The following is a 23,796-nucleotide window of genomic DNA, read 5'->3' as shown; positions in this document are numbered from 1 at the left end:
GAAAATGCCCTAAGTAAATCGACACTAAGTGCTTAGAGCTACATCAGGTGCATGGTGAATGAGTAATAAATTCCAGTCATTATTTCAACATTGTTGTATATATATTGCCATCCTCTATGGGCCACTACATTGCTCATGTTTCAATTACCAAATGGAAAGCAAGTTCCATTCATAACCATCTTTGATTCTGAATAATGAGCAGAAAAGGTTATTAACATATCTCCGGTGATGGCTCTGGGCAAACTCTGGAAATTTTAGTGTTCTATGTCCATTCCTTAGCTACACAATTGACAACATTTTCATTTATATTTTGTCCTGAATTAACTAAATGTTAAGAAGGTATTTTTACCTTTCCCATACTTTTCAAGTACACTTAAATTTATCATGAAAAAAAAATAAGACTCTAATAGGATATTTTCCTACAATGGGGTCAGGTCAGAGGTCCTAGCAATATTGGTGGCACAGAATATAATGAGAGTTTTATGTGTTGTGGGTCACCATTAGATATGTAAATATGTCATGAACATTTGAAAGACCATTATTCCTCTGTATGTGGATATGGAGACTGATAGCTGTTGACCTTGGTTCTATTTTCTAAAACTATCTTTGGCTTTGCTTCTTTGCTATGACTGTGTTGGTAGTGGAAGTTATCCCCACATCAGATACGCTTCTTAGAGTGCATGCTTTATTCAGAAGCTTTTAAAGGGGTTAGAAGGTTTATCTAGGATATTTCACATGCATATCTCATGATGCAGCATCAGATTTTTCAGTCATCATTTGACTTCCAATTTTCTTTAGGAAGACTTTGTTTTATTTGCAACAATAATACCTAATACCTTTTGTTTAATTGTCTTCATTTCATCACTTGTTGCATTGGGGCTTTCCAAAAAGTTCACCTTTATTCGCACAGGAAAGAAAAAATATAAGTGGAGGGTTAAAATACACCATCTGAGTTACTCACTCAAATTATCTAAGATTTTGTAGCTTTTAAATCCAATTCCCATTTCCCATAATGTTTAATGTCTGTGCTCAGATGGTTATTTGGTCATATTTTAAAACCAATTTTCTGACATTTAGACTTAGTCTTGAAGTTGATTTAAGGCATCTATCTCCAGATCGCATATACCCTTTCTCAGTACATATTGCCTGTTGTTTAAAAACGAGGCTCTTCCTTCCTTTTTTTTTTATTACATATTTTCCTCAATTACATTTCCAATGCTATCCCAAATGTCCCCGCCCCCACACTCCCCTCCACTTCCCTCCCCACCCATTCCCATTTTTTTTGGCCCTGGCGTTCCCCTGTACTGGGGCATATAAAGTTTGCATGTCCAATGGGCCTCTCTTTCCAGTGATGGCCGATTAGGCCATCTTTTGATACATAGGCAGCTAGAGTCAAGAGCTCCGGGGTACTGGTTAGTTCATAATGTTGCACCTACAGGGTTGCAGATCCCTTTAGCTCCTTGGATACTTTCTCTAGCTCCTCCATTGGGGGCCCTGTGATCCATCCAATAGCTGACTGTGAGCATCCACTTATGTGTTTGCTAGGGGCCTAGTCTCACAAGAGACAGCTATATCAGGGTCCTTGCAGCAAATGCTTGCTAGTGTATGCAATGCTGTCATTGTTTGGAGGCTAATTATGGGATGGATCCCTGGATATGGCAGTCTCTAGATGGTCCATCCTTTTCTCTCAGCTCCAAACTTTGCCTCTGTAATCCTTCCATGGGTGATTGTTTCCAATTCTAAGAAGGGGCAAAGTGTCCATACTTTGGTCTTCGTTCTTCTTCAGTTTCATGTGTTTTGCAAATTGTATCTTATATCTTGGATATCCTAAGTTTCTGGGCTAATATCCACTTATCAGTGAGTACATATCATTTGAGTTCTTTTGTGATTGTGTTACCTCACTCAGGATGATGCCCTCCAGGTCCAACCATTTGCCTAGGAATTTCATAAATTCATTTTTTTAATAGCTGAGTAGTACTCCATTGTATAAATGTACCACATTTTTTGTATCCATTCCTCTGTTGAGGGGCATCTGGGTTCTTTCCAGCTTCTGGCTATCATAAATAAGTTTGCTATGAACATAGTGGGGAATGTGTCCTTCTTACCGGTTGGGACATCTTCTGGATATATGCCCAGGAGAGGTATTGCTGGATCCTCCGGTAGTTCTATGTCCAATTTTCTAAGGAACCGCCAGACTGATTTCCAGAGTGGTTGTACAAGCTTGCAATCCCACCAGCAATGGAGGAGTGTTCCTCTTTCTCCACATCCTCACCAGCATCTGCTGTCACCTGAATTTTTGATCTTAGCCATTCTGACTGGTATGAGATGGAATCTCACTTGGTTGATTTCAACCCTGAGTTTGATTATTTCCTGCCGTCTACTCCTCTTGGGTGAATTTTCTTCCTTTTTTTCTAGAGCTTTTAGATGTGTTGTCAAGCTGCTAGTGTGTGCTCTCTCCAGTTTCTTTTTGGAGGCACTCAGAGCTATGAGTTTCCCTCTTAGAAATGCTTTCATTGTGTCCCATAGGTTTGGGTATGTTGTAGCTTCATTTTCATTAAACTCTAAAAAGTCTTTAATTTCTTTCTTTATTCCTTCCTTAACCAAGGTATCATTGAGAAGCGTGTTGTTCAGTTTCCACGTGAATGTTGGCTTTCTATTATTTATGTTGTTATTGAAGATCAGCCTTAGTCCATGGTGGTCTGATAGGATGCATGGGACAATTTCAATATTTTTGTATCTGTTGAGGACTGTTTTGTGACCAATTATATGGTCAATTTTGGAGAAGGTACCATGAGGTGCTGAGAAGAAGGTATATCCTTTTGTTTTAGGATAAAATGTTCTGTAGATATCTGTTAAGTCCATTTGTTTCATAACTTCTGTTAGTTTCATTGTGTCCCTATTTAGTTTCTGTTTCCACGATCTGTCCATTGATGAAAGTGGTGTGTTGAAGTCTCTGACTATTATTGTGTGAGGTGCAATGTGTGCTTTGAGCTTTACTAAAGTTTCTTTAATGAATGTGGCTGCCCTTGCATTTGGAGCATAGATATTTAGAATTGAGAGTTCCTCTTGGAGGATTTTACCTTTGATGAGTATGAAGTGTCCCTCCTTGTCTTTTTTGATAACTTTTGGTTGGAAGTCGATTTTATTAGATATTAGAATGGCTGCTCCAGCTTGTTTCTTCAGACCATTTGCTTGGAAAATTGTTTTCCAGCCTTTCATTCTGAGGTAGTGTCTATCTTTTTCTCTGAGATGAGTTTACTGTAAGCAGCAGATTGTTGTGTCATGTTTGTGTACCAGTATGTTAGTCTATGTCTTTTTATTGGGGAATTGAGTTCATTGATATTAAGAGACAGTAAGGAAAAGTAATTGTTGCTTCCTTTTATTTTTGTTGTTAGAGTTGCCATTCTGTTCTTGTGGCTGTCTTCTTTTTGGTTTGCTGAGGGATTACTTTCTTGCTTTTTCTAGTGTGTGATTTCGTCCTTGTATTGGTTTTTTTCTGTTATTATCCTTTGAAGGGCTGGAGTCGTGGAAAGATAATGTGTGAATTTGGTTTTGTCGTGGAATACTTTGGTTTCTCCATCTATGGTAATTGAGAGTTTGGCTGGGTATAGTAGCCTGGGCTGGCATTTGTGTTCTCTTAGTGTCTGTATAACATCTGTCCAGGCTTTTCTGGTTTCATAGTCTCTGGTGAAAAGGCTGGTGTAATTCTGATAGGCCTGCCTTTATATGTTACTTGAACTTTCTTCCTTACTGCTTTTAATATTTTATCTTTATTTAGTGCATTTGTTGTTCTGATTATTATGTGTCGGGAGGAATTTCTTTTCTGGTCCAGTCTATTTGGAGTTCTGTAGGCTTCTTGTATATTCATGGCCATCTCTTTCTTTAGGTTTGAGAAGTTTTCTTCTATAATTTTGTTGAAGATATTCGCTGGCCCTTTAAGTTGAAAATCTTCATTCTCATCAACTCATATCAGTAGGTTTGGTCTTCTCATTGTGTCCTGGATTTCCTGGATGTTTTGAGTTAGGATCCTTTTGCGTTTTGTATTTTCTTTGATTGTTTTGCCAATGTTCTCTATGGAATCTTCTGCACCTGAAATTCTCTCTTCCATCTCTTGTATTCTGTTCCTGATGCTGGCATCTATGGTTCCAGATTTCTTTCCTAGGGTTTCTATCTCCAGTGTTGCCTCATTTTGGGTTTTCTTTATTGTGTCTACTTTCCTTTTTAGTTTTAGTATTGTTTTGTTCATTTCCATCACCTGTTTGGATGTGTTTTCCTGTTTTTCTTTAAGGACTTCTACCTGGTTGTGTTTTCCTGTTTTTCTTTAAGGACTTGTAACTCTTTAGCAGTGTTCTCCTGTATTTCTTGAAGTGAGTTATTAAAGTCCTTCTTGATGTCCTCTACCATCATCATGAGATATGCTTTTAAATCTGGGCCTAGATTTTCAGTTGTGTTGGGGTGCCCAGGACTAGGTGGGGTGGGAGTGCTGCATCTGATGATGGTGAGTGGTCTTGATTTCTGTTAGGAGGATTCTTATGTTTGCCTTTCGCCATCTGGAGTTCTCTGGAGCTAGTTGTTATAGTTGTATCTGGTTAGAGCTTGTTCCTCAGGTGATTCTGTTAGCCTCTATCAGCAGACCTGGGAGACTAGCTCTTTCCTTAGTTTCAGTGGTCAGAGTGCTCTCTGCAGGCAAGCTCTCCTCTTGCAGGGAAGGTGCCCAGATATCTGGTGTTCGAAGTTGTGTTCCACTCACCAGAGGTCTTAAGATCCCGTGGAGGGTCCAGTGAGGACCTTGGGGGTGTCCAGAAACTCTGCACACAAGGAACCCCGCTCCTGGAGTGAACTGGAAGGAACTTGTGCCCCTGATCAGGACGGGTTATCTGCTTCTTTAATTAATGAAGTCTTAGGTCCCGAGCGATTGGCTTGGAGCAAGTGCTGTGTTCCACTCACCAGAGGTATTAGGATCCCGTGGGGGTTCCTGTGTGGGTCCTTGCGGGTGTCCGGAGACTCCCCGGACCAGGAAACCCGGTACTGCAGTGAACCGGAAGGGACTTGTGCCCTGATCAGGCAGGGTTATCTGCTTCCTTAATTAATGCAGTGTTAGGTCCTGTGCGATTGGATTGGATGGAGCAGACGCTGTGTTCCACTCACCAGAGGTCTTAGGATCCTGTGGGGGTTCCTGTGTGGGTCCTTGCGGGTGTCCGGAGACTCCCCCAGTCAGAAAACCCGGTGCTGCCGAGGATCTTCATTCCTTTTCAACAACTTTTTACATCTATTTATACATAAATGTGCGTGTGTGTTATTCACACTGATTCACACATGCCATGGTATACAAGTAAAAGCCAGAAGATAATTTGCAGGAGTTGTTTCTCTCCTTCTACCATGTAGGTCAGTAGATTGAACTTGTGTCCTCACGTTTGACAGCAAGTACCTTTATAACCTGAACCATCTCCTTGGGTCCCACGATCCTTCTGTTCTTGAATACCCATTTTGATGGTTCTGGATAGCTGGGAAATGACCTATGATGATTTGTTTTCTTCTGGGTGCCCACACAGCATAACACATAAGTGTGTTTCCCACCATCTGATTATCTCTAGTGCTACCTTCCCTTGCTATATCTGACTGGAGCCTGTCCTTTCTGCAATCCTGGTTGTGTCAGAACTCTATAGAGTCCAGCTGTCTCTGCGATCCTGTGATTTGGGGTAGTGTGATCTTGAGATATGCTGGGTGTGTCAGAGTTCCTGGGAGTCAAGCTGCCTCTGGGTTCATGAGATCTTGGTGTGGAGTTGAACTCACATAGATCTTCCTGGCTTTCCTCTGAAATGCTAAGATTAAAGGCACACACCACCATGTCAGTCCCTCAGTTTGGTTTTATACAATTAAATGTACTTTTTAAACATGTTACTTATTTTAATTAAATTTGGTTTAAATGAGAATGAATTGATCAAAAAGTATATACAAATGAGATAGCATGAGATAACTTATATACATTGAATAAGAAATTTAAACACACTCAAATATTTACTAATTGATGATGAAAACTTTAAAAGTAAAATATCTTCAGACATTGAAGCAAAATTGAAAAGAACCCAGGAACAGTACCCATGTTTTGTCATGTATAAATGAAAGTACAATGGGTTATGCTGTGTGGGCACCCAGAAGAAAACAAATCATCATAGGTCATTTCCCAGCTATCCAGAACCATCAAAATGGGTATTCAACCAAGTGGGAACAAAAAGAACTATACAAAGAATCAACAAAATGAGGACCTGGTTCTTTGAGAAAATCAACAAGATAGATAAACCCTTAGCCAGACTACACAAAGGGCACAGAGGCAGTAGCCAAGTTAATAAAATCAGAAATGAAAAGGGAGACATAACAACTGAAATCATGAAAATTCAAAAAAACATCAGATACTACTGCAAATGTTTATAGTCAACAAAATTGAAAAAGCTGGATAAAATGGAAATTTTCTAGACACATAACAGGTACAAAAGTTACAACAGGATCAGATAAACAATCTAAATAGTCCCACAGCCCCAAAAGAAATAGAAGCAATCATTAACAGTCTCTCAACCAAAAAAAAAAAAAAAAAAAAAAAGCCCAGGACCAGATGGGTTTAGTGCAGAATTCGTTCAAAATTTTAAAGAAAACCTAATACCAATACTCTTCAAACTATTCTATAAAATAAAAACAGAAGGAACACTACCCAATTCGTTCTATGCAGCCACAATTACGCTTATACCTAAAACACAAAAAGACCAAAGAAAGAGAACTTCAGACCAATCTCCCTTATGAAAACTGATGCAAAAATACTCAATAATATTCTTGCAAATTTAATTCAAGAACACATTAAAATGATCATTTACCACAATCAAGTATGCCTCATCCCAGCAATGCAGGGATGGTTCAATATACAGAAATCCATCAATATAATCCACTACATAAGGAAACTCAAAGAAAAAAAAACCCACATAATCATTTCATTATATGCTGAAAAAGCATTTGACAAAATGCTGCATGTTAAAAGTCTTGGAAAGATCAGGAATTCAAGGCTCCTATCTAAACATAGTAAAAGCAATATATATCAAATCAGTAGCCAAGATCAAATGAAATGGAGAGAAACTTGATACAATTCCACTCAAATCAGGGACTAGAAAATGCTGCCCATTCTCTCCCTATCTATTCAGTATAGTACTTTAAGTTCTATCTAGAGCAATTAGACAACAAAAGGAGGTCAAAGGAATACAGGTTGGAAAGGAAGAAGTCAAAATATCATTATTTGCAGATATTATAGTATACTTACGTGACACCAAAAATACTAGCAGAGAACTGTGGGAACTAAAGGGGCGTTCGGGAAGGAGGGGTTAGGGATGAGCCCAAGTCTGGCCAGAGTTTCTCCTATGCTCTGGGCAGGCAGATGCAGGAGAGCTGCCAGAGGCTTTCAACTCGGCCCTGGGTGGGCATCTAAGCCACTGACCCCACTCGACATGGGGTGGACAAGGGGCAGCCCCTGATATCAGGGGCCCAGGGTGACATCCTCGGCCCTGGAGTTACAGGAGAGAGGGCTGAGGGAGAGAGGTTCCCAGGCAGGTGAGAGTCCTTAGTCCAGGCCTTCACTGGAGCACAGGAAGGCCTTCTATCTGTAGATTAGAAATGGCTCATTAAAGGAAAGTCTATCCCTTTGTCCAAGCATAGCAGGCCTTGATGAACACTGGCAGTCTATGGTTTTAGAGCTTTATTGTAGAAAGGCAGGGGAAATGAGAGAAAGTAAAAGAGAGAGAGAGAGAGAGACCAGCCATGGTCAAGAGGAGAGAAGGGAGAAAAGGAGAAAGAAGAAAGGCTAGAGAGTAAGAAAGAGGAGAGGAGAGAAGAGATCGAGGTGGGGCCAAACAGCCCCTCTTATGGTGGGCTGTTATCTTTATTGTTGCTAGATAACTGGGAGGAGTTTAGCCTGAAGGACAGAAGTTTGGGACATTGTCTACATTACTACTAGCCATGTGTCTCCTGTGGGGGATGTGGGGTGGTAACTTTGACAGGAGCCTTGAGTCCAGGAGGCATGAGGGAACGCCTACCATGCCATGTAGGTGAATTATCACCACTCTGGGGTTCAGACCTCAGCTTGACTGGAGACCATACTGTCTGTATATAGCCCAATGCCCCACAGAGAACTCCTACAGCTGATAATCAACTTGAGCAAAGTGGTGTGATGTAACATTAACTCAAACAAGTCAATAGACTTCCTCCACTCAAAGGATAAACAGGCTGAGAAAGAAATTAGGGAAATGAAACCCTTCACAATAGTCACAAGCAATATAAATTAACTTGGTGTGACTCTAACAACGCAAGTGAAAGAGCTGTATGACAAGAAATACAAGGCTCTGGAGAAAAGAAATATCTCAAAAGACCGAAAGGTTTCCCATGATCAAGGATTTGCAGAATCAATATAGTAAAAATGGTGATTTTGCTCAAAGAAATATACAGATTCAATGCAATCCCCATCAAAATTCCAACTCAATTCTTCATAGAGTTAGAAAGAACAATTCTCAAAATCATTTTGAATAACAAAAAATCCCAAGACAGTGAAAACTATTCTCAACAATAAAAGAACTTCTGATGGAATCACCATGCTGGACCTCAAGCTGTATTACAGAGCAATAGTGATAAAAAAAACTGTATGGTATTGGTATAGAGAAAGGCAGGAAGATCAATGGAATATAACTGAAAACCCAGAAACGAACCCACATACCCATGGTCACTTGATATTTGACAAAGGAGCTAAAAACCTTCTAGAGGAAAAACAGCATTTTTAACAAATGGTTCTGGTTCAACTAGCAGTCAGCATGTAGAAGAATGCCAATATACCCATTCTTATCTCCTTGTACAAGTGGATCAAGGAACTCCATATAAAACCAGATACACTGAAACTTATAGAGGAGAAAGTGAGGAAGAGCCTCAAACACATGAGCACAGGGGAAATTTTCCTGAACAGAACACCAATGATTTATGCTCTGTACTGGCTATTATTGTGTCAACTTGACACAGCTGAGTTATCACAGAGAAAGGAGCTTCAGTTGAGGAAATGCCTCCATGAGATCCAACTGTAAGGCATTTTCTCATTTAGTGATCAAGGGGGAAAGGCCCCTTGTGGGTGGGACCATCCCTGGGCTGGTAGTCTTGGGTTCTATAAGAGAGTAGGCTGAGCAAGCCAGGGGAAGCAAGCCAGTAAAGAACATCCCTCCATGGCCTCTGTATCAGCTCCTGCTCCCTGACCTGTCTGAGTTCCAGTCCTGACTTCCTTTGGTGATGAACAGCAGCATGGAAGTGTAAGCCGAATAAACCCTTTCCTCCCCAACTTGCTTCTTGGTCATGATGTTTGTGCAGGAATAGAAACCCTGACTAAGACAATTGGTACCAGAAGTGGGGTATTCCTGTGACAACCTGACCATGTTTTGGGGAGGACTGTGGAAGGACTTTGGAACTTTAGGCTTGAAGATCCATTCGTTGTTAAGAGCTCTGTCAGATGTTGTGTAGGAGCTTGGAAGATAATGCTGAGAACAGTGCAGAAGATAGAGGCCTGTTTTGTGAAATTTCAGAGAGAAAATTAAAGACTCTTTTCAGGGCCATTGCTGTTTTGATTGTGAAGATTTTGTAGTTCTGGTTAGCTGGGGCTGAAGAATCAGCTGTGATTAACAAGATACCAGAACTACTAAAGCAAAAACTTTGCATTACTGGGACTATTGATGCTGGTTAGCTGGAGCTAAGAAATTAGCGGTGATTAAGAAGAGACCAGCATCGTTGAGGTGACATCTTCTGGGAAGTGTTTTCTGAAAGCACAAAGAGGCTGTGTTCCAGAGATAGGAAAGGTTGTACTCCTTCTGCAGTGGGACTTAATGTGTAAGGGTCACCCAGGTGGTACTGGTTTTGAAGGCATGAAGGGGTCATGCAGAGCAGCTGAGGCTCAGCACTGTGAGAGGCCATGGAAGGCCATTGGTGAAGGTGCAGCCTCAGTTGTAATTGAAGGCCCAGGACTGAAAGGTCATGCAGTGTTTTGGAGATGCCAGTACCATGAGATGACCACCAAGAGCAGCAGCAGCAGTGGAGTACAGGCATCTGGAGCCCAGAGGATGACGTGTGTGCTACAAAGGGCATGGCTGGAGAAGTGACCCAAGCTCTTGGAGGAGCCCAGAAGATCGTGAGTTGGATCCCAGACGTTGGACAGTTGGAGATTGATTTTTGCTTTGATTGTGACTGTGCCCTGATATTTTCCCTCTTGAAGGAAGAAACTGTTTTAGTGGAGCCCACAGTTAAGAGACTTTTAATTGTAAAAAGACTTTGGATTTTAAAAGAGATGGATATTTTAAAGAGATTGAAAATTTAAGAATATGTAAAGACTGTGGGACTTTTAAAGTTATTTAGATCTTGGGGATGAATAAGAATGTAAGGGTTGAGGCTTACTAGTGATGTGTTTGTGTGTCAAGTTGACAAGGGGTCAATTGTACTGGCTATTATTGTGTCAACTTGACACAGCTGAGTTATCACAGAGAAAGGAGCTTCAGTTGAGGAAATGCCTCCATGAGATCCAACTGTAAGGCATTTTCTCATTTAGTGATCAAGGGGGAAAGGCCCCTTGTGGGTGGGACCATCCCTGGGCTGGTAGTCTTGGGTTCTATAAGAGAGTAGGCTGAGCAAGCCAGGGGAGGCAAGCCAGTAAAGAACATCCCTCCATGGCCTCTGTATCAGCTCCTGCTCCCTGACCTGTCTGAGTTCCAGTCCTGACTTCCTTTGGTGATGAACAGCAGCATGGAAGTGTAAGCCGAATAAACCCTTTCCTCCCCAACTTGCTTCTTGGTCATGATGTTTGTGCAGGAATAGAAACCCTGACTAAGACATGCTCTAAGATTAGTAATTGACAAATGGGACCTCATAAAATTGCAAAGCTTCTGTAAGGCAAAGGATACTGTCAATAGGAGAAAAGGGCAACCATCAGATTGGGAAAAGATCTTTACCAATCCTAAGTCAGTAGAAGGCTAAAATCCAATATATACAAAGAACTCAAGAAATTAGAATTCTGAGAATCAAATAACATTATTAATAATGGAGTACAGAGCTAAACAAAGAATTCTCAACTGAGAAATATCGAATGGCTGAGAAGCACCTAAAGAAATGTTCAACATCCTTAGTCATTAGGGAAATGCAAATCAAACCAACCCTGAGATTCCACCTCACAGTAGTCTGATTGGCTAAAATCAAAAACTCAGGTGACAGCAGATAGGGTGAGGATGTGGAGAAAGAACAACATTCCTCCACTGATGGTGGGATTGCAAGTTGGTACAACCACTGTGGAAATCAGTTTGCCGGTTCTTCCAAACATTGGACGTAGTACTACCCGGGGACCCAGCTATTCCACTTCTGGGCATATATAGATATACCCTGAAGATGCCCCAACATGCAATATGGACACATTCTTCACTATTTTCATAGCAGCCTTATTTATAATAGCCAGAAGAAGGAAAGAACCCAGATGTCCCTCAACAGAGGAATGGATACAGAAAATGTGGTACATTTACACAATGGAATAGTACTCAATTATTAAAAACAATGAATTCATGAAATTCTTAGGGAAATGGGTGGAACTAGAAAATATCATCCTGAGTGAGGTAACCTAATCACAAAAGAACACATATGGTATGCACATACTGATAAGTGGATATAAGCCCTAAAGCTCCAAATACTCAAGATATAATATGAATCTCAAGAAGAAGGAAAACCAAAGTGTGGATGCTTTGGTCCTTCTTACAAGGAGAAAATATTTATACATAGGAGTAAATATGGTGCTAAAGTGCAGAGCAGAGACTGAAGGAAAGGCCATCCAGAGACTGTCCCAAAGGTACATGGATTCATCCAATATACAGTTACCAAACCCAGACACTATTGTGGGTACCAAGAAGTGCATGCTGAAAGGAGTCTGATATGGCTGTCTCCTGAGATGTTCTACCAGAGCCTTACAAATACAGAGGTAGATGTCAGCAGCCAACCATTGGATGAAGCATATAGTTCCTAATAGAGGAGTTATAGAAGGGACTGAAGGGGTTTGTAACCCCATAGGAAGAACAACAATATCAATCAACTAGACCCTTCCCCCCACCACATCCCCAGAGCTCACAGGGACTAAGGCATCAACCAAGGAGTACACATGGTTTTAGCTGCATATGTAGCAGAGGATGGCCCTGTCAGGCATCAATGGGATGAGAGGTCCTTGGTTCTATGAAGGCTCTACAGATGAGCCCTTGTAGAGGAATTAAGGACAGGAAGGTTGGAGTGGGTGGGTAGTTGGAGGATCAACCTCATAGAAAGAGGGGGAGGGAGGATGCGATAGGGGCATTCCAGGAGAGGTCCTTGGTTCTATGAAGGCTCTAGAGATGAGCCCTTGTAGGGGAATCAAAGACAGGAAGGTTGGAGTGGGTGGGTAGTTGGAGGATCAACCTCATAGAAAGAGGGGGAGGGAGGATGGGATAGGGGCATTCCAGGAGCTGGGGAACCGGGAGAGAGGATAACATTTGAAATGTAAATAAATAAAAAAAAAGTCCAATAAAAAAAAAAAAAACACTCGCTCAAACAAAACAAAACAATTGATACAAATATAATTAAATTGAATATACTATATAAAAGTTATCTCATTTGTCTCACATGTGTACTTGTATTCTCTGGATATGTACCCATCTCCTTCCCTTTCTCAGAATTCTTTAACTGGTTATCCTAGGCTAGCCTCAAACTCACAAGTCTCCTGTCTCTGCCTCCAGATGGCAGTTATTATAGGTATATGGCACTGTGCACAGATTCATGGTGCTTTATAAAATGTAACTATAAGAAGTTGTAAAACTCTATAAATCATGCCCTACTTTATTTCTACCAAACCACTTTGCGTGACTCAGTCTTTTTGGTTTTATAATTTACAATAATAGTCTTTGGAACAAGGCTTCTTGAAAACACTCATTTCCTCATCTGGCTATGGTGAAGTCAGAATGGCTACCCCCTGATGTATTGTGGAACTAAATAAAGATTATGGTTGGTAAGCATGTCATTCTATATACTGTCAATTGATGGGAATCTCTTTTTAAAAGGAGGGATTTTGTTTAATCCCTGTAACTGAAATGTTCACTTAGTAGTGAGCAGTGATCAATGAGCCCATTAGCTCAGAGATCATTCATTTCCAATATGCATATCGTATTCTTCATTATGGACAAAGTCCTGAATTACGTCATGGGGCATCTGATGACTTCTGCTTGGCTTATTTAAAAGCTCCTAATTTCTAAAAAAACTTTCATTGTATTACCATAGGAGCCCCATTTCAAAGGAATATGCCCCAATCAGTCAATCATTCAAACATGGAACACCTCCATCGTAAGTTTCAAGGCTGCAATAGCCACTTCTCAAACTCAAGCCAGTCCTCTGCCCACCGAACCATGTAGGCAAAGGCTATGCTTACTAAAAAGTGTTCTTCCTTTCCATCTTGCTTTTGTCTTTTTATAATATTCTTTAAACTTCAAAGTCAATTATGCCATTGATTCTCAAATCCATGACATTGGTTCTAATTTAAGATGTTTTCAGGTGGGGTGAGTGACACAAAGAGTTGTCAAAGGTCTGTAAAGCTGGAGCCCATATCGTCTCCCATGTCTTCTCCACAGTGATCTAGTAATGTTTTCTTTTTTCTTTTTTAAATTTTAATTAATGCTTCCCTAATACGATAAAGGTTTTGAGAAGCCATAGGGAAATCAGGCACATGGAAGCATTTCATTTTCACATAGCTGAGGTGTGATCATCCTGATGTACTCAGATCCCAAGTACTCAGAATGAGAAGCTGGTCAGTGCTCAAGATGGAACCAAGGTATTTTCAGGTACTGAACTGCCACACCCACTCCAGTGAAGTCTGTGCAGCAAGCCCAAAAGCTTGGATGCAGGCCTGAGGCAAAAAGTTTCATGGAAACTATTCTGGAGCCTTGGCATCCAGTAGCACAAATGCTCCAGATTTGTCCTTGCCATACTAGGTGTTATATTATAGGTAATGCTACTTATTCCGACGTAATGCCTCTAGTGTTGATAGACAGTGAAAGAAGTCAGGCACTGCAGTTTACTGGGTAAGAGCTAGAAATCTCAGGGCAAGTTCTACAAAGTAAACTTAGAATTACAATCACTCCCATATGCAGGAATTTACAATAGCCTAGGAACAAGCAGGTTTGTAGTTTAAGGAAGAACTACAGTATTGCATTGTTCATGGCTGACTTTAGAAAGGGAAGCCTTTAATCTCAGTTGTAACCACAGCCTAGTTCCTGTCACTCTTCATGTAAGCATTTCTGTTTTGTGTCAGACAAAGTACCTTGGTTGATGTGTCGCCTAACTTCTTTGTTTTCTTCTATAAGTCTGATGCTCACTTTGAGAAATTACATTCAGATTAACACTCCCTTGTGTTTGCATCTGTTTGTCACCCTGCCAACTCCTTGTCCACTGGAGAAACGGGACCCTGAATTCCCCTGCGGGTTGAGGGACCCACTGAGTCCAGTCTGTGGCACTGAATAGCTTTAAATGAGTTTAGTAAATCTCTGAACTCAGATCCACGATTTTTCCAGATGAGAAAGGGCATATACAGCTCAGGAAAAATTGTAACATATGCGGCATGAAGATCCACAGTCACAGAGAGATATGAGACAGAGAGAAAATGGATGATAGAAGCCATTTGTGAAAACACAGCTCAAAGACGTATTTAAGTTGTATCACAAGTCTGTACAATGTCCTTTGTGTTTTGCTTCAAGAAATAAAGTAATAATGGAGAAGAGAGAATGTGGTAGATATGCCAAGTCTTTGAGAAGGCAGAGGACTGGATTAATTCTGCAGAGCCTGAGGGACAGAACATTTGAGAGGTGATTTGGAACCATGTTTCACTCTAACAGGTGAGTGAGCACAGAGCCGAGTTATAGTCCTTGTTCACAGGTTCTCATGTTCTAATGTAGAAAGTGACAGTGTTTTCAGATAAATCACATATATATTTGCACTAGGTGTACAGTCGGACATGACCTAATGTACAGAATCAGAAAGATGAAGCTCAAAGCAAACAACTCTGATTAGTTCTAAACAGGATAAAAGATTCTTTGGAAGGAAAATGATATCAAATCATTGGAAGTATTCAAACAAAGATGAACTAATCATCTGTTTATCAAATAATACATAAAATATGAACTTGTATCAGAGGACTACAATGTCCTTTCCCAATAAAGATTTCATGATTCTCAGAAGGAAACAAGTCCCATTCATTAAAAGGCTTCAATTTAGCTGGATATAGTGGCATGTGCCCTTAATCTCAGAGGCCCAGAGGCAGATAGATGTTTGTAAGCTTATGAACAAATTGGTCTACACAGATAGTTAGTTTAAGGCCAGCTCTCTAGCTCAAAACAAATAAAAGAAAAAAGAAAAAAAAGCCTGCTATAGATAGAATATAATTTCCTAAGTTCAAAATGAATGGAAGATGTGACATAGATTATAAGGCTGATGAAATTTCTATTGTCTATCTTCATAGTTATATACACCCACCATATAATATCCAGTGACTGGTCTTCTATACATAAAATAGGCATGTTTTTGACTCTATTGCACTTATCTACCCACAACATGTATATCCTCTGATCTTGCCCTAATTCTCTTTGACAAAGGCCAGAGACATACTTGTTGGTATTGGAACCAGACCTACTTTTCAGAAACTGGACCATTAATCTATGAAATAAAAAAGCATTACAGAGCACAAGTTAATAGCACCAGTCTTGGTCCTGCATGTATTTAACCCCTGTCAGCACTCCTGCAGCAATATGACAAAGAAGGAGGAGAGGAGGAGGAGTAAAAGTCTATGGACTGACTATTCTGAAAACCAAGCCATAATGCCTGTCCTTTGAGAGGTCAGCAATCACCTTGGTAGTGGAAGAGATTAAAGATGTTACTAATAACCTTCAAATGCCAATGTTTCTTGATGTCTGATGGGGTTCTGTATTGACAACACTATTTTAAGTAAAAAAAAAAAAAAGAAAAGAAAAGTAACTCAGAACTTCATTTACTAATTGAACACAGAAACTAGAGCTGAACAAAACATCCTGTCATTGAGCTGCCTCTGTTTTCTCTAGTAGAGTGCGGCTAACTGAACACTACAACTCTCAGCTGCTGCATAGCATTACATGAGGAATATGCTACATGCTATTAACAAGTGAAAGACCCAAATTCCAAATCTCAAGTACACTTAATATATGCATAACACTTCTGCACTGTTGTAAAGGTAAAATATCATACACTGAACTGTCCTGATAAGGGTCTATTTACATGTGACAGACAGCCATGGGAGAAGAAGGTAAGTGCCCACAGTGTGCCAAGCACTGAGCTTCTCAGCATAAAATACCATTTATATGCACTGAGACATCACCAATAAAGGGAGCTATAGCTATGGTTTGGAAGACTTAGGGCTGTATGTTGCTCTGCTTATTTTAGCATGTGTTAGAAAACCACAAGCTGTACTTCCCCTCTGGGTCCTCTGTTGGGTACCTCATAGTAGAATAGAACCTGCAAAAAAGATGGAACTTTTGTACACACAGGGATATCCAGTCACATCAACAAAAGCACAACTCCTATCAGTGTGCATCTCTATACTATACTCTAGGCCTATCTTTTGAAAATCCAGGATACAGTTTGAGGAAAGGGTCTATATTAGAAAAAATATTTATTTATTTATTTATTTATTTATTTATTTATTTATTTATTTTTGAGACAGGGTTTCTCTGTGTAGCCATGGCTGTCCTGGAACTCACTCTGTAGACCAGGCTGGCCTCGAACTCAGAAATCCACCAGCCCCTGCCTCCCAAGTGCTGGGATTAAAGGCATGCGCCACCACCACCTGGCTAGAAAAAATATTTGAGGAGCCCTTGGGTACTTTTCTTGTCTTTCCAGGACTAATTTGTTTACAAAGTTATAAATATCATGTCTCCTTCAACACACAGAACCCATGATTGCTTCACTTCACTATGTTGAAATTTCAGTGTTCAGAAAGTTTATCTTCCTAGGAGATGAGCTTGGGTAGGCAGGAGTTCACCTAATGGTTCATGGAGAGGAACAACAGAAATGTTCCTCTTGAAGGCCTGTAAGGGGGCTGAGAGATTACAAGTATCTAAAGAGAACTTCTTCTGTTTTAATGAACACCAGCACAATGGCAACTAGAGATGAGTGGGACACCAATTTTCAGAGTCAATCATCAATATTTTCAGTAACTACCGTCTTGAATTCCACTTTCCAACCTCTGTAATGTGGGTAAAGAACAGGCATCAATGCTATGAGCAAAGGAGATTAAATTGGGACTCCCCACTAAAGAGACAAATCATAAAACAGCCACTGCTCTAGCCACTTCCCTTTATGAGCTCAGGATCATCTTTATCCCAGGGGTAGCCAGATGGGCAAGATAAAAGGCTAGTAGACATGGAGGAACTTGTCTAAAAGCTGGCAAGTACTGTTTTGCCGATTTAAAGCAAACTAACTACAGTAATGATCATTTATATTTGAACAAGGTCCCTGGGTGAGATTTCCGGGTCATTGCAAACTTCAGCAACCTCACTAGAGTGGGTCACTTTTATCCCTAGTTAAAGTTCTATTCCCAGCAAGCCATTAAATGGAGCTTTCATGTTTAATTCATTTGTTTTTCAGGGGCAGTCAGAAAAAGGACCATATTGAGAGTTTGGGGGACTCTTGTTTAACTAGAAATATAGATAATAAACAAGAAAGGAAAAGAACAAAGGACAAGAATCAGACACAATGGAGTTGGGTTTTGAGCCATGATTACATGTAGCTTCAGGATGTTAAGCTAAGAATTACAGTTAATTATCCATATAGTGGGGATACTGAACTGACATCTTAGAATTGTGGGAATGCAGAGGAGAAGCAGGGATATCATTAGAAACAATATACTCACTCTAAAGGCAATAGATGTTATATGTAGCCCATGAGCCTAGGGGCCCCAACAGTCAGGGGATCAAGTACATTAGGACAAGGGCATCCTCATTTTCTGGTGACTACAGCCCTTTCCTTCAGATCCAAACTCCATCTGTGCTTAGTGAATTGCACATTCTGTCTTATATCATCTCATTTCAAAAGAGAAAAGTCAAATATCAGCCTTGGCATTTATTAACTGCCTGATCTTAGGCAAATATTCTGCAGTGCTGGGTTGCAGATTTATGAATTATCTGTGAGATGGAGGTAATCAAACTTTACTCTCAAGCCCACAGCGTTGTCATGAGAAGTGAGTGACAGTGTCCAGACATCTATAAAGCTTTGTACCAAAGTAAATACCCCTTCTCTCTGGATGTTCAGAGCTACGAGTTTTCAGCAGAGGTCAGGGCACAGAAGGTACTGTCCTGATAGGGATTTTGGAGGGTAGAAATAAATGGGCTATCCAAGTACTGGAAAGACTGAGGAACATCCTACAGACAGCAGGGATAGGCAGACTGAGACTCCTATTTGCAAATCCAAACTAATTGGTCATTATGGAGGGAAGTACACCAGTCCATGGTGGGTGTACTGGCTGATTTTGGGTATCAACTTGACACCAGCTGGAGTTATCACAGAGAAAGGAGCTTCAGTTGAGGAAATGCCTCCATGAGATCCAGCTGTAAAGCCTTTTCTCAATTAGTGATCAAGCAGGGAGGGTGCCCTCCCTGGGCTGGTAGTCTTGGGTTCTATAAGAAAGTAAGCTAAGCAAGCCAGGGGAATCCTTTGGTGATGAACAGCAGTGTGGAAATGTAAGCTGAATAAACCCTTTCCTCCCCAACTTGCTTCTTGGTCATGATGTTTGTACAGGAATAGAGACCCTGACTAAGATAGTTCATTTTTAATCATGTACCCATCCCTTATAAATTTCCTATTCTGTCATACTCCAACAGCAACAGAGATAATAAGGGGCCCACAGGCGCATTTCTGAGAAATGCTATTTCCAAGAGCTGTACAAAATGATTCCTTGGAGCCAGTCATATCAGGGAAGGCTATGTTATGTGTCTGTGTATGAGCTTTCTGACATACTTGTTGAACACAACTAAAAAATACAGTCCATGTCTGCTGCCCTCCTGTTTTTCCTCCTTCCCAGATATTATCTAAAGGGTGATATGAAAGTGTGCTTTGTTCCTGACAGTTAATATAGAAGAGTATTCATCCTAGTTTCATAGTGAATTTGAAGCAAACATAGGATACATGGTGAGTTCAGGGCCAATGCAGCCTGTATAAAGATACTCTATTTGAACAAAAGAAAAGTGGGATAGTCAAAAGAAAAGATAGAAAAAAATGCATACTTTATCTGTCCCAGGACTGCTACTGTGATATGGGCTGGTATATACAAAACCACTAATGCAAAGTCTCAGGCAGGCTGTCCACCCAGACTCCGAAACACACTCAGAAATGTGGTGATTCTCTTTTGTGATCAAAATTGTGCCTTGCTTTTCTTCATAATATAGTGCTGGAGTTGCTAATGGTGACACAGTCCCACAATCCCAGCTACTAGGAAGCTGCAGGAGGATTATCATAGGTGCCACACTAGCCTGGAAAACTTCGTGAGGCACCGACTGAAAGCAAAAAGTAAAAGGAAAGGTAAGGTGTGGAGCTCAGTTCTACAGTGCACGCCTAACATCTTCCAGGAACCAGGCTAAACCCTAGAACCGAGAACAAAACACAGACAACAGTTCTAAATGCACTGTATACCAGTTACTTAGAAAACATTTTCTCAACCAGGCATCCAACAAGGATCACAGAAGGGAAAAAAATCCAGGGAGCAAACAGAGATTACAAGGGTCATAGTTACCTTTCTAATAAGACACCAAGACCAAGGCAACATATAGCAGAAATGTTTATTTGAGCCTTACAGTTTCAGAGTGTTAGAGCCCATGTCATCATTTCAGGGGGCATGGCAAGGGAAAGGTAGGCATGGCACTGGAGTAGAAGCTGAGAGCTTACATCTGTAAGGATACAACTAGAAGACATAGAAACCAATAGGAATGCTGTGGTCACTTGAAGCCTCACAGCCTTTCCAGATGACATACTTCCTCCAACAAGGTCAAACCAACTAATCCTTCCCACACAGACCTACCAACTGGTGGTAACCAAGTATTCAAACATCACCAACAACATGGCATGGAGGAATATGGTCTGTGGTGAATTCCCTGAAGAAATGTGTGTAATCCTACAAACTCAAATAACAAAGAATACCCATGGTGATAACAAAGGAGGCAGTTTCCCACAGTAGCACAGGCTCAGGAAAAGGACAGGGAATGACCTAGCAATAAGGAAAGAAAGACCAAGAAACAGAGTTTCATAGTCAAAAGAAGAAAGAAAAGAAAAGAAAAAAAAAAAGGCCTGCACAGCTATAGTCTCGCTCTTAAAAGCAATATGGGACCACAGAAGACTAAATAAATAACTGGGGTGTCATGCCTAACTTCCTTTTCCAGAAAACTGATCCTTGTTATTATTTAAGAATAGTCCCGAAAAAGGAAATGTGAGCAGACTAGAAGACAAGATATGAGCTGGGCAGTGGTGGTGCATGTCTTTAATCCCAGCACTTGGGAGGCAGGGGCTGGCAGATTTCTGAGGTCGAGGCCAGCCTGGTCTACAGAGTGAGTTCCAGGACAGCCAGGGCTACACAGAGAAACCCTGTCTTGATAAACTGGAAAAAAAAAAAAAAAAAAAGGCAAGGGATGCCAATGGGCAGGGGAAGATCATGAAACTTGGTTAGGGATATCAGGGCTCAGCTAAGGAGACATGGCTCAGTTAAGATATGGGGATACACACAGGGAAAGGATTGACAAACCAATGATGAGCATCTAGGCAAATGAGAGTGCCATGCGCCAGGAGAGGGCAGATACAAGTTGGCATAGGTGACCATATATAAATGTTTTTCTGTGTGATCACTAGTGCCTTGAAAACACTATGTTCTATATAATGTGTCCATATTCATTAATCTGCTAGGATGTGGGATTAGAAATCCTCAGATATAGGAGAGAGCTGGTAACAGGTAGAAAAAAAAAAAACAATATCAAGAATCTTCTATGGAGGAAAGATTCTAGAAGATAGTACTTGTACTGGCTGGTTTTGGGTGTCAACTTGACACAGGCTGGAGTTATCACAGAGAAAGAGCTTCAGTTGGGGAAATGCCTCCATGAGATCCAGATGTGGGACATTTTCTCAATGAGTGATCAAGGGGGGAGGACCCCTTGTGGGTGGTGCCATCCCTGGGCTGGTAGTCTTGGGTTCTATAAGAGAGCAGGCTGAGCAAGTCAGGGGAAGCAAGCCAGTAAGGGACATCCCTCCATGGCCTCTGCATCAGCTCCTGCTCCCTGACCTGCTTGAGTTCCAGTCCTGACTTCCTTGGTGATGAACAGCAATGTGGAAATGTAAGCTGAATAAACCCTTTCCTCCCCAACTTGCTTCTTGGTCATGATGTTTGTGCAGGAATAGAAACCCTGATTAAGACAGTACTATTTTTAATATGTCAGTATTTTTCTAAATTATTGCACTTTTTTAAACAATAAAAGCTGTAAGTCTGTGTTCTTTTTTTGTTTTTCTTTCTTTTGCTGTGATAAAATCCAAAGCCAAAGGCAGCTTGGGAGAGAAAGGGTTTATTTGGCTTTTATGTCCTGAACATAAACCTTCATTGAAGGGAGATAAGAAACCATCTCAGGGCAAAGCCTGTGAGGAGAATCTGGAACAGAGATCACAGAGGAACACTGCTTCCTGGCTGGCTTTCCATGGTTTATGCAGCCTAATTTCTTATAGAACGCAGAGCCGCCTATCTAGAGGTGACTCTACCCCTGTGTGCTGGGCCCTCCCCAATTAACTCTTAATCAACCCCTATGTCCTACAAATTAATCTTGCGGAGGCATTTTGACAACTGAGATTTTCTATCCCAAATAATGCTTACTTGTGTCAAGCTGACAAAAATCTACCAAGGGAAAATACAGGCAATCACTCAGGACTAGGAGAACCACGGAACCTCTCTATTCCTCTCCTCTCCTCTCAGGCTCAGAGACACAGGAAAGCCTTGGGCTCTGTGGAACACCTGGCCCCTTCAACATCATAAAGTCCATGGATTACATTCCAGGCCATGTGATCAATAGGATCCACAACAACATAGATCCTATATGACCTTGCGATTCAATGCGGGATTTTTCAATGTTTATTTTGACTCAGTTTTTGTTTGTTTTGTTTTTCGAGACAGGGTTTCTCTGTAGCCCTGGCTGTCCTGGAACTCACTTTGTAGACCAGGCTGGCCTCGAACTCAGAAATCTGCCTGCCTCTACCTCCCAAGTGCTGGGATTAAAGGCGTGTGCCACCACGCCCAGCTGAATCAGGGTTTTTGCCATGTTGCCTGCTAGTCTCTAATTCTTGGGTTCTAACAGTCCTCTGACTTCAGGCCACTACTGAAAAAGCCAAGCATTTTTAAGAACCTGACAAGTCACATATACTATTTCTTCCCTTGGTGGCTGGCTTTATTTCACACTATTACACAAGTTAGCAAGCCAAGGCTCAGACCCAAATACATACTTTTTGTGGAAGACAAGTATTTGAAATTAAAATATAGGGATTGCCCTCTCCCCAAGTTTTTTGTTTGTTTGTTTGTTTTTTGTTTTTGTTTGTTTTGGAGATAGAATCTCCCTATATACTTCAGGTTCTCTTAGAGATAGATATCCTCCTGCCCTAGGTCCCAGTGTTCTGCAATTACTGAAATGTGCTGCCCTATCTGGCTCCCTGTGTCTCTAAAGGAGCAATAAGTTGACTGGGACAGGACAGGGAGGAAGTGCCTTGATAAGTGGAGGCAGAGGCAGCTCTGCTCCTCCTCTCTGGTTTCATATCCCCATGGTATTGCCACTAAGACCCTGGGAGACAAGATTGGCTTGCTTTTTACCTTAATTACCACAGTAATTTGCTAAATTTTGTTGTTACATTTTTAAGAGTGTTAATCAATTTTAGCTCAGAATAGATTGGAATTGCACATAAATTATGACAATCACCAAATGCAAAATTCTGAATATCTCTATCAACCTCTGAGCCTGAAATATGTGAAAATCAGAAACTCTAGCCTTTATCAACATGATCCATTTAAAATGCTACTACTCTGAAATGCAATTATAATGGCTTTGTGGCTCTTAGAAGAAACATCTTTCCAAAATCAGCCCCATGCCTAGGAGCCTGGTCCTTCCCAAGGTGATCAGAAACAGAGGGCCAACGTGTTCCTTTAAAGCTGTTAGTTCCTTTAACTATAGCAGTGTGCTAAACTTGCTAGTATGTGAGACACCTACCATGCACCACCTACTACGTACCAGAAAAAGCTCTCGGCTACTTATTTTATTAAAGAAACACTGCTAGACTCCATTGGAAGGCTCTGTATTACATCATTAACACAATAGTCATTTGTACTTCCATGCTTAAAGTCTATGCTAGTGACTTACAAAAAATAAAAAACTAAACATATAACTCTGTTTTAAGTAAACTTACATTTTGGCTTGGGATACATTCAGCTACCTGTGCCTGCCTGGCAACTAAGGATCATAAATTAGATATCAATGGGAAGGACAAATGGCTATAAATTTCCTTGCTTATTCTTGGAAAGAAAAGAATAGCAATGCCACTGGGTATAAAGGATGGGTGAAACCTGGCAAGATAACAGGGCAAGTAAGCCTGACAGAGGAAATAGGATGAGTAAAGGACTACAATACTGGAGAGAAGCCACACATCACGGGC

At 40.8% G+C, this 23,796-nt stretch overlaps 1 protein-coding gene across 4 annotated transcripts in view; it reads right to left on the bottom strand.

Annotated features, from left to right (window-relative positions):
- The window catches only part of Large1 (LARGE xylosyl- and glucuronyltransferase 1), a 458,660-nt gene that overhangs the window by 211,713 nt on the left and 223,151 nt on the right, over positions 1-23,796 (bottom strand). The window lies entirely within an intron of this gene.

The sequence above is a fragment of the Mus caroli genome, unplaced genomic scaffold (genome assembly GCF_978045245.1).
Source record: "Mus caroli unplaced genomic scaffold, Mus_caroli_1 scaffold_10, whole genome shotgun sequence".
Lineage (NCBI taxonomy): Eukaryota > Metazoa > Chordata > Mammalia > Rodentia > Muridae > Mus > Mus caroli.
This window is presented reverse-complemented; position numbering and strand designations above follow the sequence as displayed.